Source organism: Vicugna pacos, unplaced genomic scaffold, assembly GCF_048564905.1.
Source record: "Vicugna pacos unplaced genomic scaffold, VicPac4 scaffold_19, whole genome shotgun sequence".
Taxonomy (NCBI): domain Eukaryota; kingdom Metazoa; phylum Chordata; class Mammalia; order Artiodactyla; family Camelidae; genus Vicugna; species Vicugna pacos.
This window is the reverse complement of record NW_027328740.1, coordinates 67193195-67209868: the sequence shown is the minus strand read 5'-3', so window position 1 is coordinate 67209868 and position 16674 is coordinate 67193195.

Sequence of the window (16674 nt, the reverse complement as noted above, 5' to 3'; positions counted from 1 at the left end):
AGCATTTTACATGGTATGTATGGACTGATTCAAAATTTGGAAAATAATTTACACAGTAGAACACATGTATGGATGTGAAAGCAAGATGAATGAAAGAAAAAGAATATGAGTATCAGGGAGAGAATTCCAAATGGAAAAGGCCAATCAGGGAGTTTTGGACAAATAGAGACATTGAGGACATGTCAATTTCCAATTCTGGTTGCTTCCACCAAAGGTATTGCAGGACCCAACTCCGGGACACATTCGCATTAAATGTTTGGAAAAAAGAGGAGACTTTGGCAAAAGACCAGCCAGTGGATCGAAAGCAGAGCGATGGGCTGGAGGCCAAGTAAAGCAGGAACACGGGGGAGTAGTGGTGGAAGAGCTGGGTCAAATGTTGCCAAAGGGCCACGCATGATGAAGACTAAAAACTGACCACTATATTTAGCAACGTGGGGTCACTGATGGCCTTGACAGAGCAGTTTCCATAGAGCAAGGGATCAGGGGAACAGCCAGAGTGGGTGCAAAATTGGATGGCTCAAGAGAATATGCAGACATTGAGTTTAAACTACTCATTAAAGATTTGCTGCAAAGACACAGGGTGGCAATTGATGGGGGCGAATTAGGGTCAAGGAGTGCTGTTTCTTTCTTTTAAGAGGATGGACTTTTATATACTGATAGGAGACAACTAGCAGGAGAACAAAATAGATGAGATAGTGACTGAGAGGATGGATGTGGGAGTGACAGCCTGGAGAAGATTGGATGGATGGCACCCATGGAGACTTTTGGATGATCTGGCTTTCGATGTCACCTGTAATAAGAGGTGGGGCAGCAAGAGTGAGGTCACAGACATCAGAAGGCGAGAGGATGTGCTGGGAGTTGCTGGTGAAAGTTCCCTTCTGTTGGCTTCAGTTTGCTTGGTCAAAGTAGAAAAGTAAACTTACCAACTGAGGAACGAGGAGGAAGAGCTACTAGAGTCAGGAGCAGGAGTTACGAAAGAGCCTTCAGGGACAATGGGATAGTGAAAAGAGCAGGGGGAGACGGGGGGAGTGTGCTCTCAGAAAGTTACATTTTATCTTTGAGGTCCCCAAGTGTTGGATGTGTGATTGCCCTTCCTGCTGTCTACAAAATAAAAATTGAATATGGTTCAGGGAAAATGCTATTTCATTCTAAGAGGCTGCCTGTTTCTCAGGAATGGTCATCTTAAACTGTAAACATTACAAAAATGTTGAAAAGAAGAACTTGTGTACCCAATGACCCACTATTTTCTATAAATTTGATTGCTATTTATTTCCCCTATCAATACCGCAGAACTGATACTGCCTAGGATGGAGATACATCAATGCTTATGTGGAAATTAAATCTGTAACTTTTTCTTAAACTCCATGGCTTCCTTAACATCCCATTCCCCTTGGAATTTAGGGGTGTCTGGTATAAGAAACGAGAAACAGTTTAAGAAAATCCCGGCTAAGAATTACACAGCACAACCTCAGCTCAGAAGTATACAGCAGTAAAAAATGTTTAGAAGCAAAACTCCGTAACTACTCTTAAAGAATTTTGTAAACCTGGGTCTGCCCAGATGTTTGCAAACTGGAAAGGTACTCCAATCACTTGACCGGTATGGGAACCAGAGGCTGGTCAGCCTTTTCTGTAAAACCCAGAGAGTAAATATTTTCAGTTTTGCAGATCATTTTGTTGTAACCATGCAGGTCTGCAATAAGAAAATGAAGAGCACTGGGAGACAGGAAACAAATGGGCATGCCCACACCCTCCCTTCCACTCAGGGCAGCTTCTCTGTGGTGGGGAGCTTTGCCACAATGGCTTGTTTCATTGTTTCCATTGGTTTCTTTGTTTCCAACTTACTGCTCAAGCTCAGAACTTCAAGTGAGCCTGGTCCTTCAGCATCCATGCAGAGAGAAGGCTGAGTGGGGGTGGGGACCCCACCTGACAGAGAAGAGAGATGGCTTGTCACCATGACGTGAGACAATCACACCTTCCGGGGAGAAAGGGAACAAAGATAAGGGAGGGGAAGGGAAGAGCAGTGGGACCCCTGGGTCACCTGCCAGGATTGCTCTCCCTCCACGGCCACCCTGGGGGCCTGGGTGGTGTTGGAACTCAGCTACAGTGATTAGGCTGAGGGGACTCAGGATAATGGACCCTCTGTCTCCACACCGGGTTCCAAGCTCAGCCCCTCTAACTCTACTCTCTAAGTTTCTGGAACTCACCTGGAATAATACATGATCAGGCCAGACCCAGAGCCCAAACACGACAAGGGTCACGTGGGGTTGTAACCCTGTGCTCAGTGGTCGGGCTGTCCTTGCAAATCTGCAGAAATCCCTGTTCTGCCTCATTCCTGGGAGAAACCCCACATCTCCTCCTACTTTGTCTGCTTTACTCTTGAGGCTATTGTCCGGGAGGGATGCAGAGTCCTTGAACCTGGCCCTCCAGACGTACATAAGCAGCCTGTTCAATAAAACAAATTATGCACTTTTCCACATTTGCTAGTTTTTTGATTCCAGAAAGGCTGCGGACTCTTTCTGTCTCCTGTGCCCCCACCACTTGGTGGCCCTCTCCTCATGGAAACACGATTTCCCACAACTGCACCCTGCCTCCAAGCTTGTCAGAGGGGAGTGACCCACAAAGACACAGGTGTTTGTGAGGATCCTGTCCCCCAGCAGAAAGCCTACTCTTGGAGCCACGGACAGGGTTCTGGCCTCCTGAGCCACTCAACTCTAATTGAAAGCCTAAACTGGGGACCCCGAACATTGCTGAATGACTTTCTGAGTCAACTTGGCCAGAGGGGCCTGATTTTTCTTTCCAGGAATGGATGTAGTGCAGCCTCCATTTTCAGGGCTGACATTCATGATGGATCTAGCTTCCCCAACTGCACCCCAGGAAGGAGAGGCCCTTCCATCCCACTGGCTAGAAACCCATCCCAGGGGAGTTCCAAAGCACCACATCGCTGTCAGGTCCAGCATCCCTACAGAGTGGCCCCTCCCCCTGATTGAGCTCCTTCCCTGGGCCTTCCCTGCCCTGGCATGACAACACCCCAGGTGGTGCTGGGGAAGGCAGGGAGTGCAGTGACGTGTGGGGGGAGCAGAGCCCCTTGCTCTGGAGTGAGGGTTCTTGGGGAGACCACAGAGTAAGGCACACACCACCACCACCCTATAACCCAAACTCTTAGCCCAGCCAACACAGGCGCCCCTCTGTGCTCTCTCACCTTGTCTCTCCTCTGAGACTGCACCCAATCCGGCATCTGGCACCCCAGCCCTACCTCCCCTCTTATGACAGATCCCTTCTTCATGGAAACTGCCTAGCAGCGCGTATTCAAGGCCGGCAGCGGGCCTGGCGGATCTGCATTTCAGGTGCCCTAACTGGCCAGCCGTGCGTGCCTGGGCTCAGTCCTCTATCTTGCCCACTGGCAGCCTGGGTCCACATCCGGTGCAAGGGGAGGCCGCGGAGCCCAGGCTAATCACCACACACAGACAGGTGAGGGTACCCCTGCCCCGCTGCCCGGCTGCCCCGCTGCCCCGCTGCCCATCTGCCCCGCTGCATCGCTGCCCCTTGCCCCGCCCACTGGTGGCAGCACCGCCCCAGCCTCCGGCTGGCGCCACCTGCAGGTGAGGATGTCCGCGCGGCCCCGCCCTCCCCGGCCCCGCCCAGCTGTCCCATAAGCCTCCCTCCACACCCGTGCTGGCCGTGCTCTGGCTCCCATTGGCTCCACAAGTTCTGCCCTCGCACATCTAGACTCGGGAGGACGCACGACGCAAGCGATAGGGGAGGGCCCTGCGGCGTTGCCATGGTTACAGGCGCCGCGCTCCGCACGGGCCACAGTGCGCTTCTGGGGAGGGGAGCGGGCTCCGGAAGTGTGTAGCTGCCAGGGACCATGGCGGTGCTTGCTGCTGGGCTTGGCGGCTTGCTTGGCCGGGCGACTAGTTCTGACCTGGTCAGTAGGTGGCCGACATCCTGTCTGGGGCGGCGTCCCACAGAAGGTAAACGTACGTCCGCCTCGTCGGCGGGGCTGGTGGACATGAGCCGTGGTGGGATCGGGGTTGGGGTGGTGGCCGGGGAGGGCTATGGTGCCGGGGAGCGTTTTGGGGCGGGGCGGTGCAGGGCTTGGGCACAGCCTCAAGCTTTCCTCCCCCTCAGGCCCTGGGGCTGGGGCCACGAGTCTGGGTCTCCCTTGGTGGCCGCGGCCTCCCAGAACCCCCCGGGAAGGGCAGGCAGAGAACCCATCTTAGATGAAGCGGGGCCTTACCCGGGTTTTGAAGAGCCCCAGAATCAGATGTTGGAATGGGGTGGTTTATCAGCCTTGTTTATCTGCAGGGAAATTTCAGTTCATTCCAGATGTTGGTTCCTTCAGTCAACCTCAGGAATAAGACACAAGGGTCAGTGCCGATAAGCAGTTTTCTAGGGCTTAACTCAAAATAAACTATGCGGGGTGTAGGGATGGTAGATGGGACCCTCTCTCTTGAAGTTAGCAGTCTTATGGGATTAGAGGCCCTGGCTGAGGATTACATCCTCATCTGCAGTAATGGAGGCTGTGAGAAACACACAGAGAAGGGAGGGGTGTGGTGGCGGTAACTCATTACAGAATCCAGGACCCTTGCCTGGCTCTAGTGTAGAAGAGTCTCACCTAGGATAAGGCAGCAGTTATCAAAGTGTATCCAAGGCCCCTGAAGTGCAGGACCATTTTCATAGAAACGCCGGGATGTCACCTGCCTTTTGCACACTCTTGCTCTCCCGAGTCCCTGTGGGGTTTTCCAGGGAAAACTTGGCCTGTGATATCAAAAAACAGGGAATGCAGAGGCAGATAGGAGAATTCAGCTCTCACCAGTCCAAAAGAGATTTGCAGAAATTAAAATCACTGCTATTCTTCTCACTAATGATTTTTGTTTTGAAAAATAGAATTATATTTTGTTTAAGAGTATTAATGGTAACATACAGCAGACTACTAATATTTTTAAGTGAATTCATGCACTTTTTCTAACTTCTTATTCAACTTCTAACACAGGAAATATTGATAGATTTAACTCACATAAATAGCAGCCTTTTGGGGTTCTCAGTAATTGTTAAGAGTGTATAGGGTTCTGTAGAACAAGAAGTTTAAGAGCCCCTGTAGAACGGGTGCTCAGGTGATAGTCAGGTGCTTAGTGGTGTTAGACAGACGCCAAGATGTCTTCCACAACTGCTCCCGGACTTGAAGTAATTGGCCACATGGAAATGGGCGGGCAGTGCCTCCACTTTACAAACCAGAAGCTGCTGAATGTGTCTGGAGTCTAGGCCATGGGCTGTGCAGGGATTCCCATTGTATCTGTTCTATCTAAGCCGGGATTCCTGTGAAAAGGCCTGGCCCTGAAGACCCGCTCTCCTTTGCTTCCTGCCAGGTACCTTCTGTGTGACTTCAACCTTCCAGAAGGCTTCAGCCTCCGTACGAACATCTGCATCCACATTGCCTTCCTCCTGAAGACCCTGCTGATGATGGAGGAGCCGGTACTGGGGCCACCTCTACCACTGGCAGAGCCCCGACATCAACCAGGTCTGGATTCCCTGGTCCGACTCCTTTGACCTCCCAAGTCTCAACAGAAACATCCCTGACATTGAGTACGAGCAGTTCATTGCAGGTGAGGCGGTGGTCATTTAACTGGGGCCAGGTGGTCGTTGTTCTGGTTCCGATCTGAACATTGGGCCATCTTACTTTGGGCTTGTCAGTCTGCTTAGGGGCCTTGCTCATATTTACCACACTGCAGGTGAATTTGGTTTTTCCATAGTTTTTTTGGGAAATCAATTTGAAGTGTATGACCTCTCTGTCCCCTCACCTCTGAAAACCCTGGCCTCCTGGTGAGATGGAGCGGTGACAAGGAGGCCACTGACACACACCTTGTCCCAGAAGGACTCGCTCCCTCTGCACTCAGGGCTGTTCTTACCTGTAGGAAAACACGATGTGTATGTAGCATGGGCCACATGCTGGAGAAGGTATGTAACTGTCCATCCGTATAATTTGGTCCTGCTCAAGCTACACATTTTAAGTTTTGTAAGAGGGAAGACTTCAAGATTTTCTTTGAATAAAGGTATTTAGAGCTTATCAATTTTTTTTAATTGAAATGTGGTTGATTTACAATGTTTTGTTAGTTTCAGATATACAGCTGTTTTGTTAGTTTCAGGTATACAGCATAGTGATTCAGTTGTACATATACATAGTCTTTTCTTTTTCAGGTTCTTTTCCATTACAGTTTGCAAGATAGTGAATATTGTTCCCTGTGTTCTACAGTGAATCCTTGTCGTTTGTCTGTTTTACATAGACTAATTTGTATCTGTTAATCCCAAACTCCTGTTTGCTTTATAAGTCTGTGAGTCTGTTTTTGTTTTATAAATAAGTTCAGTTGTATCATTTTTTTAAAATTCCTCATATAAATGATATTATATGATACTTGTCTTTGTCTGACTTATTTCACTTAGTGAGATAATCTCCAGTTCCCTCCAAGTTGCTGTGAATGGCCTTATTTCCTTCTTTGTTACGACTGAGTAATATTCTGTTATATCTAAATACCACATCTTTATCCAGTCATCTGCCAGTGGACGTTTAGGTTGCTTCTATATCTTGGCCATTTTAAACAGTGCTCCTGTGAACATTGAGGTGCAGGTATCTTTTGGAATTAAGGTCCCCTCTGTATATATGCCCAGGGGTGGGATTGCTGGATTAGGTGATAAGATTTTTTTTTTTTTGTCTTTTGAGGAATCTCCATACTGTTTTCCACAGTGGCTGCACCAAACTACAATCCCACCAACAATGTAGGAGGATTTCCTTTTCCCACACCTCTCCAGCATTTATGGTTTGTGGACTTTTGAATGATGGCCATTTTGACTGGTGTGAGATGATAACATTGTAGTTTTGAGCTGCATTTCTCTGATAATTGAGCGATATTGAGCATTTTTTTATATGTCTACTGGCCATTTGTGTGTCTTCATTGGAGAATTGCTTGTTTAGTTGTTCTGCCCATTTTTGGATTTGGTTGTTTATTTATTTCTTATTCAGTTGTATGAACTATTTATATAGTCTAGAAATTAAGCCATGGTCAGTCTCATCTTTTGCAAATAGTTTCTCCCATTCCATAGGTTGTCTTTTTGTTTTACTTATGGTTTCTATTGCTGTGCAGAAGTTTTTAAGTTTAATTAGGTCTCATTTATTTATTTTGGCTTTTATTTCTGTTGCTTGGGTTGCTTAGATTGCCCTAGGAAAACATTGCTGAGATGTGTGTCAAATAATGTTTTCCCTATGTTTCCTTGTGAGAAGTTTATAGTGTCTTGTCTAATATTTAAGTCTTTAACCCATTTTGATTTTGTTTCTTTTTGGGTTTTTTGCGACTCTATTGTATGCTTTTGATTTGTGTTTACCTTATTCTTCAAATATATCAACCCATTACTATATCTATTTCCTTTAGACTGATAATCACGTAGGCTCCAACACATCCTAAGAATAACGAAGAAAAAAAAGAAAGAAAAAAAATCTATATTTTCTTGCTCCCCTCTCCCATTCCCACCTCTTTTTATTTTGATGTCCTTTTTCATTTTTACATCTTTATGTTTATTCTCTTGTAACTCGTTATTGCATTTCCAACTATGGTTGTCCTGTTTCTATAGCATCCTGCTTCCTTTCTGTTTAGAGTAGAACCTTTTAATGTCTCTGTTAGGTTCAATATTGCTGAATTATCTCCCCTCCCCCTCTCCCCTCCCCACCAAGCCTCTGAATACTCAGTCCAGGAAAGGTAAACCATTCTAGCCTTCATCGGTTCTGGGAAAGCAATCTTCAGAGTGGGAAAAAACATTGAAAAATAATATTCTGTGAGTTGCTTTCTACCCTTGCCCAGGGATGAGAAACATCTGAAGGTGGAGGAAAAAAGTTGGAGGCGGGGAACACAAAGTCTTTTCTCCTTTTGCTACTGAAGAAATGATTTCTTTTTTAATTAGTGATGATGCCCTTTAAATTGGTGAGAACGAGATTCCACAGCTTCAGCGCCTGTGAATAACCAGCTGGGAGAAAGCTCTCCAGGGCCCCTGCAGTGGGAAAGTCAGCCCCTCTGAGCACCTGTTATTCTGTATTCTTCCTGCCTCCACATGGTTTCGCTAGGCACCGTGCAGGACAATGCAGTTACCCAAGGTGGAGGACAGGGAGACCCCTGCTGTGTGGCGAGACACAGGAGCCCACATTTGAAGGACAAAATGTAGAGTAGTGGGGTGGTCATAGGAACAGATGATGGTTGAGACCCAGGATAGTGTCCTGGAGTCCAGCAGCCAAGGTTGGTGGGGCAGATGGGGCCCTGGAGCATGGGCAGTCCTTGAGGGATCTGAAGCAAAGATAGGAACCAAGAGACTGGATTCGTGTGGGGGTACGGTGCCCCTTGGGGGCTGTGGGGTGGCTCAGCGAGCCCAGGGGGAGTGGGCACTTCCCCAAAGCTGGGTTGACAGGTCACAGCCAACTCACTGGGGACCGAGAGGCACTGAGTCATTTTTAACTTTTTGTCCCTCTTCCTGGAAAAGGAACTGCTGCCTGTTAAGCAGCCTGTGTCGAAAGTGAGAATAAAAGACATGAAGCAAGATTGCCTCAAAAGTCATCCATTGTGTAGTTGTTAATAAGGGTCAAAGGCAAACTTGAATAGATGAAATGAAACATTCATCAGAGGATTTTAAAACCCTTTAAAATAAAAATTCTTGCTGCTTTTGTTCTTCATTTCAGGGTTCACTTGGTGATAATTATAGTAACCAAAGCAACAGCAAACCCTTACAGAACTCTGTCCTGCTGTTCCAGGAACGCTGTGTTCACGAAAATCCAATGAGTAGGCACCACTATGGGTCCCACTTTAAAGGTAAGGACATTCATTAATCACATGGCTAATGAATGGCAGAGCTGGGAATTAAACCCAAGCTGTCTGGCCCCAGAGCCCCCTCTCAGCCCCTTCACTGCAGCTCATCACTTGGCATGCCCGACACAGGCCAGCATTTAAGAGCAGCGTTAACTTGGCCAAGGCTGCTTCAACGCTTGGTCTCTGTTTCCTCATCTGTAGAATGGAGGTGTGGGCAGTGAACTCTGTGAGCTCAGTGGTCACTTCCTCCAGCTCTGCTATTATTCTGCTTTGAGTTAGTTCGGTAAGTATTCGAGCCCCTACATGGCCCACACATGGGCTGGCCCTTTGCTAGGCCATGGGTTACGGAGAAAAGTAAGATCAGCCTGCTTCTCCGAGGAGCCGGTGTCCCTCCACGGGAAGCAGTTGCGAGGCCCAGGCTCCCTCGCCGGCAGTCAGTGGCTGGGCAGGAAAGTCTGATAAGAGAAGATGGAGGCAGAGCCCCTCCGGGAACAGTTGTGGCCACACAGCTCTCAGTAGCGAGAGCCTCTGTGAAGGCTGCTGAGAGGGGAGTCCTCATGAGGCCAGTAGTCCCCCCAAACTAAGCCCTCAGGACAAAGATCCAGCCAACCCTTCAGTGTCACCATAGAGCCAGTCCATCCTCATCACTGTGCCTCTGTGCTCCATTGTCCTGGGGCCTCTCTTCCCCCTACACCCAGAAGACTTTCCTCCCTCTCTTCTCTGAGTGTCCCCTCACTTCACACGTGGTCCCTGCTTCCTGGGTAACCATCTCTGGAGTTGACACTTTGCCCCCTCACACCCTCCGTTTGATCAGGAGCTTCGGTTGACCTCCTTGTGCTCACTTTCCACCTTCAGATCATTGCTCTTCCTCTCTTGGGAGCACCTGGAAAACCCAGATCCTTTCCTAGCAGTGCCTGCCACCCTGGCCTCCCTGCTCATCTGCCTCAGTCAGGAGCACCTGGACCACCAGCTCTGTATTGCCTCACCTCCTACCATCAAAACATCAAAGTTGATTCTCCCTCCACCACCCAGTATGATCATTTTAGGGTCTTCTTCTCCGTCAGCCTGAGCCAGCCACCCCCCATTCACCCTATCCCCAGGCTCATACCAGGGCTTATCTCCTTACAGGTTCAAGCCTCTCTCCTTGAAGTGCCCACCTCTAGCCGTCCGGCTGCTTCTCCACCAGCCTCCCTGGCCCTCTTTCACCCTCACTGGGGCATTAAGCGCTGACTCCTCTGCTTTCCTGCCTGTCCACGTTCCTCTTACTTCCACTTCCCCAACTTCCAGCTCTGCAATCACAGTCAGCACTCTCTTTATGACAAACAAAACCCCCTTGACCCTTGATCTTTTCAGTTCCTCACCAGGACGACTTCCATCTCGGTTCACCCAGCTCTATTTGTTCTGAGCCTGCAGGCAACAGGCTCTCCCAGCATAGATTTCTAAGACTACAAATCAATGCCCACCATGTTGCCACTGCCAGGCAATCCTCCAGGATTTCTCTATTGAGCACATTTCCCCGCTTATCACTCAGTCGTGTCAACATTCTCTGCTCTCTGTACACCTCTAAGCTTCCCTCTGTCTCTTCCCTAACTCCCAGCAGATGGCCTTGCCTCCTGCTTCAGAGAGAATGACATGTTACTGGAAAGGAACTCGCTCACCTGCAGCAAATCTGCTCACCTCACCTTTTATCTGTCTCTCTCCCACCTGGACTCTAGCTGTAGTTGTTCTTAATTTAGTGAGTTTAGTTGACATATATATACACAGTTAAAAGCATAGCACACTATAGGCTACCTTCTACGGCTTACTTTTTTAATTTAACATAGAGTGTGTGATTCATTCATTTCATTGCATGTACCTGCAGTTCATTTGTTTTAACTGATCTTAAGTATTGTGTGTGTGAAAATAACACAAGAGAATGGTAAGCTAGGATTCAGGATGATGGTTACTTCCTGTGAGAGGAGGCCAAGAGCATGATAGGGAAAGAGGACACAGTATGTCACTGTCAATATTCCTGTTATGATGCTGGGTGATAAGTTCATAGCTGTGTCTTATAATACTAATTTTAATACATAAATACCTCTGACAGTCACCTACGATGAGAATGTTTCATGAACCAAGACATACAATGGATAATATTACATCATTATTGTTATGTAATCTTCTTATATTATACATTAATCATAATCTTACATTATTTGTTATGGGTTATATGTTATATAGGTGCATGAATTATATATTACGTATATAAACACCTACATATGTATTATATACTATGCTAATAAATAAACAGAACATAATATGCTAGTATATCTTCTATTATGTATAATTTAATAAATAATATCATACTATATCCTGTTATATGACATGGCACATAATCTTTAATAAAATAAGAAATCTGTCAATATATATTGGTAATTAATAAAATTTTTTAAAAAAGCCCACAGCTTTTAACGCCGACACCACTCCTGCTGTCACTATCTTTCCTCTTACCTTTCATGGTCGTGGTCCTCACGGTGCTATCCGTTCCCCCTTTCATCTCCTTATCCTGAACCTTCCTCCTCCTCCCTTCGCATGCTGGCTTCTGCCCCGTGGTCCCTCTAGTCACCAGAGGCCTCTGGGGCACTGATTTGCAGGCACGGTCTCAGGCCCCAGCTCACCTGGGTGTTCGCCGCCTCTGCTACCGCTGGTGGGGGCGGGGCAGGGGGCAAAGTGCACCTCTTGTCCTGGAAGAGAACACAGCACAGACTCAGTGACCAGCAGCAGGTGTGGCCCGGACCTGCAGGACTTGGGGGAGAGCCAGACTGTCTTCATCCAGAAAGGGGGCACTTGGAGTGTGAAGAAACCCAGTCCTCACTGCCCCTGAAGTGAGGAAAACACCCTCAGGTGAGTTAAAGTGCTTATGACATAGGTCTGTTTGCTGGAAAGGACAAACGGGCCCCTAAGAGGAGGTTAGGTGATGTTCCAGGCCCCACGAAAGCCCTAAGGGCTGGCTGGGAAGCAGGCTGGACGCTCCACTGGACCCAGTGTCCCCTCGGGGGTGGGGCCTTCCGGAACAAGCAGAAAGCCCTCGGTCTCTGGGGGGAACGCGGCAGTGTGGGAGCATCCCTGCAGCGAGTCAAGTGAATTCAGGGCCTGTGGGATCCGTTTGTATGGCCACATCGAGCCTCAGCAGAAGCCACAGCAGGTGTGGATTTCTGTCTCTCCAGCTGTCAACTTCGTGTCTGAGTGCCAGGCTTCAGACCCGATCCCCTGGGGTGCTAGGACAGTTATAGACAGAGGCGGCTCGGGGAGGCCCCAAGAGGGCTGTACTGGCCTTCCTGCCGACACGATTACACGAAGATCAAACAATCCATCGATGGGAAGAAAATAAGAACCATGATCACATCTGGACCCCAAGCTTAGATGTGGTATATGGGTGACATTTATCAACAATCCAGTGAGGTTCTGGCCAGGGCAGCAAGCCAGGAGTGACACTGAGGAGCATCATTGTGCAGAGGCTGGACTGGGGATCTGCAGGCTCCTCCCAGGAGAAGCCTCAGTGTTTGGGAGGTGGCTAACATGCCTCCTTCGTGTCACCAGCAAGTGGTGCCACCTGCAGAAAATCAGCTGTATTCCTGGGATGGATCAGCCGAGTGATGTGATAAAAGCTCCTACAAGAGGGGGCGCCTGATGGACAGTGAACCAACCAACAGGCTGATGAGATTCCCAGCTGTGTTTATCGTGCTTTCGTAGCCAAGAGTGAGGAGAGAGTTGAATGGCTCACCATGAATATTTTAACAACTTGAGATGGTTCCATGTCTCACTGCATTTAAGTGTCACCTGGAGGAATTCAGGCAGTGTTTAGACCCAAGGGAGGCTAACGGCCTCTTGGTTCCTCAACAACCTGGCATGCCCACCAGCCCTCTATGGCCAGACCTTGGCAAGTCCCTTCCCTTGTTAGAACAAAACCTTTCCCACGCACGCCTGTGGTAAGCTTTTGTTTTTTTAATTAATGGGAATGAAGATATTTTACAACCTCCTCAGACCTTTCCTTAGGGCTTCTCGCCTTAGACCACGGCAATGGGGCCCGCTGCCCTCAGTCCTGCACTGCAGACGGTCCCCCTGGCCCTGACACTTCCTCTGGCCACGCCCTCCATTGGGTGGAGTCAGCAGTTCCAAGGGGACATGTTCATTGGCTCCATCCCGTGCTCTAGAAACCCAGGACCACGAATGCCCTGCCTCAGCAGCCCCTGATCCATTTCTATTGCCTGCACCGGCTCTCCCCGGGATTCAGATTCCCAGGATTCACAGAGAGGCCAAAGGGCAGCTGTTTGCATGGAGGTTATAGGCAGAGCCGGAAGTGAATTCTGAGCGTCCCCCTGTGCACATCCAAGGCCCCTTATGGCAAGGGATGGACCCAGCATTGGGAAGAAAAGAGTCAGGCTAGTGATCAGAGTCTTGGAATCAGCTCTCCCCACACACTCACTTTCTTTGCAGGACTCCCCTGAGTCTGGGAATTCTAATTTTGAACCTGGCCTTCCCCCTGATAATGAATGTATATTTGTAAAGGTAGGACTTTAACCTACTGCACTTAATATGTTTAGATATATAGGATGTGAGCTCCCAGGTATGCTCTGGAACTGCACTTCCAAAGGTCCAGAGCATTTATGTTGGCTCTACTGGGACTGTAAGTGGCAAAGACCGTCTCCAGAGAGGAGGGGCTCCTGCTTCACGCTCTGAAGCCAGGATCTACTGAGAGGATAAAACAATGGACACTGAGACCCTCAATTGTAAATAGATTTAGAATAAAGCCAAAGGTGTGTATGACGTGTGTGCGCACACAAGCACCTGGGGAATTGTGTTGTACATGACTCTGAGTGTGTATGTGGCTGTGCGTGCGTGCCCCTGGTGATGTATGTGGTAGTGTGTATCCTATGTGTGTGTGTGCGCCTGAGGACGTGTGTGGTTGTGTGTATGCTATGTGTGTGTGTGGTACATGAGTCCATGTACGTGTGTGTGTATAGGGAAGTATGTGGAGCAAAGCCAGTGTGTCTGCACGTGTGTTTGTGTGTATGTGCATGCATTAGTTTTAACAGTAGAAGCTGTCTTTTAGAATTCTGAAGTAGTAAAATTTGTATGATGTATTTCGCTGTATAATTCAAAATTAAAAAATCTTCAGTCACCAGAAATTTATTAACCCCCGATTCTGATTTTTTTCCATATTGATATGTCTTCATTTTACTGATGAGGAAACTTAGCTTAGAGATGTTAACTGACTCAACCAAGGGGATGGAGCCCGAGCGCCCAGGGCCAGGACGCAGTCCAAGCCACACTGCTCCAGAGGCCTGGGGCCCTGCTCACGATTACACGTGGCCTCTTGGCAGGGGAACAGATTCTGATGGGCTGTGGCCAGCGTGCAGGCTGTCCAAGCCGGGGACTCGGGAAGCCAGGTGGAGAGTACCAGACAGCAGACAAGAGTGAAGCCCTGCTCAGAAGTCAGAGAGGTTCCTAGGTCTTGGATGAGGAAGGAGGCTCACTGCTCAGCCTTGATCCCTTTGCTAGTGGCCAAAAGGGACCAAGGCATACGAGAGCACTTCTGAGAGCTGCCTGCCAAAACCTGGAAAAGGACTGCTCAGGACTGGCTCTGCAGTAGGAGCAGAGGAAGGAAATGTAGCCTCTTGGTGGACATTCTTGGTGATGGCAGTAGGAGGCCTAGCAGCGTTGTTATGGGGGTGGCAGGACAGGGTCCTAGTGGATGATCGTTTTCACGTGTCTTAAAAATCATTGTTTCATATATTGTATCCATTTTGTGGTTTATTTTAGGATGGTAAATATGGTCTCTTTTACTCCATATTAGCTGGATTGATTAATTTTTTTATTGATAATTTTCTCTTCAATGATTTGGAAGGTATATTGCCTTTTAATGAAAATTTTCTCTAAACTTTTATAAATTATCTCTAAGTTCATAACTTTATATGTAATTGGACCAGTATTCCTTTAACACTATCAAAAATGAAATAATCTATTAGATCCTGTACCACAATAATGATAAATTTAGCATATTTTACCTCTCTGCTGTTCCAGATTGTGTGTGTGTGCGTGTGTGTGTGTGTGTAGGTCCCCCAGTTACTACTTTTTGACAGTTGCTTTCAGTTTGTTATATTAACAATGAAAATATAGGTATAAACTTCTTGGATTTCATTGCTCACAACCACAATTTAATACCATGTCTTTCCCACTATTGACTTATTTACTTATCAGGATTTTCAAATCAACTGGACACATGATTCATTAAGTTTTTTCGAGTGCTGGACTTGGAACACTTTCATGTATATATGCAGATTTATATTCTCCTCAACAACTCTCAGCGTGTTGTTGATGGCCCAAGACTTGTTTTAAAATATGGCATTGTTTTTCATCACCAAAAAAACAAAAAAGTTTTCTTGATTTAAAGTCCTGTCTTTTTATGACTGGCTAGACTTGTCAGCTGGATAGAGATTTCCTTAACCTTCCTCCTTCTTTTCGCCATAACTCGTATTCATTGAGATGCATGTTTTTACCATTTCTCAGATGGGCTTCCACTTTGACTTCTGCTTTAAACCATCACCCCACTCTTTTTCTCCATGCTTATTCCTGAAAAAGTGAGCTCTCTATTGGATTAAAGTTGATTCCCGTCAGAGATGTGTGGCTCCCTGTCCAAAGGTCCAAATGAAGAGAAAAGGAAAGATTCCTGTTTCTGGTGGTTACATTTTGTCAGCTTAGAGATCTAGTTATCCGTGTTCCTGCGGTGGAATATGCAATATCTTGGCTCAGAGTTTCCTTTTTCTGGCTTACTATTGGAGCCGTATTAGCTGGAGTCACGGCGCTGTGGCCGTTGTCAGGATCCCGGGGCTGAGGCAGCCCCTCTCCACCCTTGTTGTTTTCATCTTGCAAACTGGGTCCCAGCTATGCGAACCCTGCACATGGTGGCCAGGATCGCCCCCCATGTGACGTGTCTCCAGTTCCTCGGCGTCCCTCACTGCTATCAGCTAGCTCCAGTAAGTGCATGAGCTGGCTTCCACTGCGGTCCTTCCTCCTTCCTCTCCAGGCACTCCCTCCCTTCCCACTAGTTGTCCTTATACCTTCTGTCCTGCGCTACAAAACTGAAGGAATTCCTCAGCATTTCCAGCAGGTAGATGGCGCTCTCCTATGTTTGGACTCCAGTGTTTGCAGTGGAAAATTAGGAGGAGGAAAGGAAGAGCTTGGGGGTTCTCCGTATCTAGGGGCTCCCTATCCAGCAGATTCAACTAACAGTGGTTTGAAAATATTCATGGAAAAACAGAAAGTTTCAAAAAGCAACACTTGAATTTGCCATACAATGACAACAACTTACATAGCATTCATGTTGTATTAGATACCGTGAGTACTCTAGAGATGATTTAAAGTACACAGGAGGACACAGCAAAAGAGAATGTGACAACGAATGTACGTGTATATTCATGTATAACTGAAAAATTGTGTTCTAAGCTGGAATTTGATGCAACATTGTAAAATGACTATAACTAAATAAATGTTTGTGTGTATATATATATATACACACAAATATATATAAATTACATGGGAGGGTGCACATAAGTTCCATGCAAGTCCTATGCCATTTTATACAAGAGGCGTCAGCATCCATAGATGTTGACGTCAGGGGGGAGTCCTGGAACCAGTGCCCCATGGTTACCAAGGGATGACTGGAAGTCCAGGCTCCTTATCTCAGCCTGTCAGGTCCCCACGTTGTCTGAATCCTACCTGTACCACACTTCCCTTGTCACTCTCCCCCAACCCTGGCAGACTGCCCTCTGATTCTTCAACAGGCCACACTCAC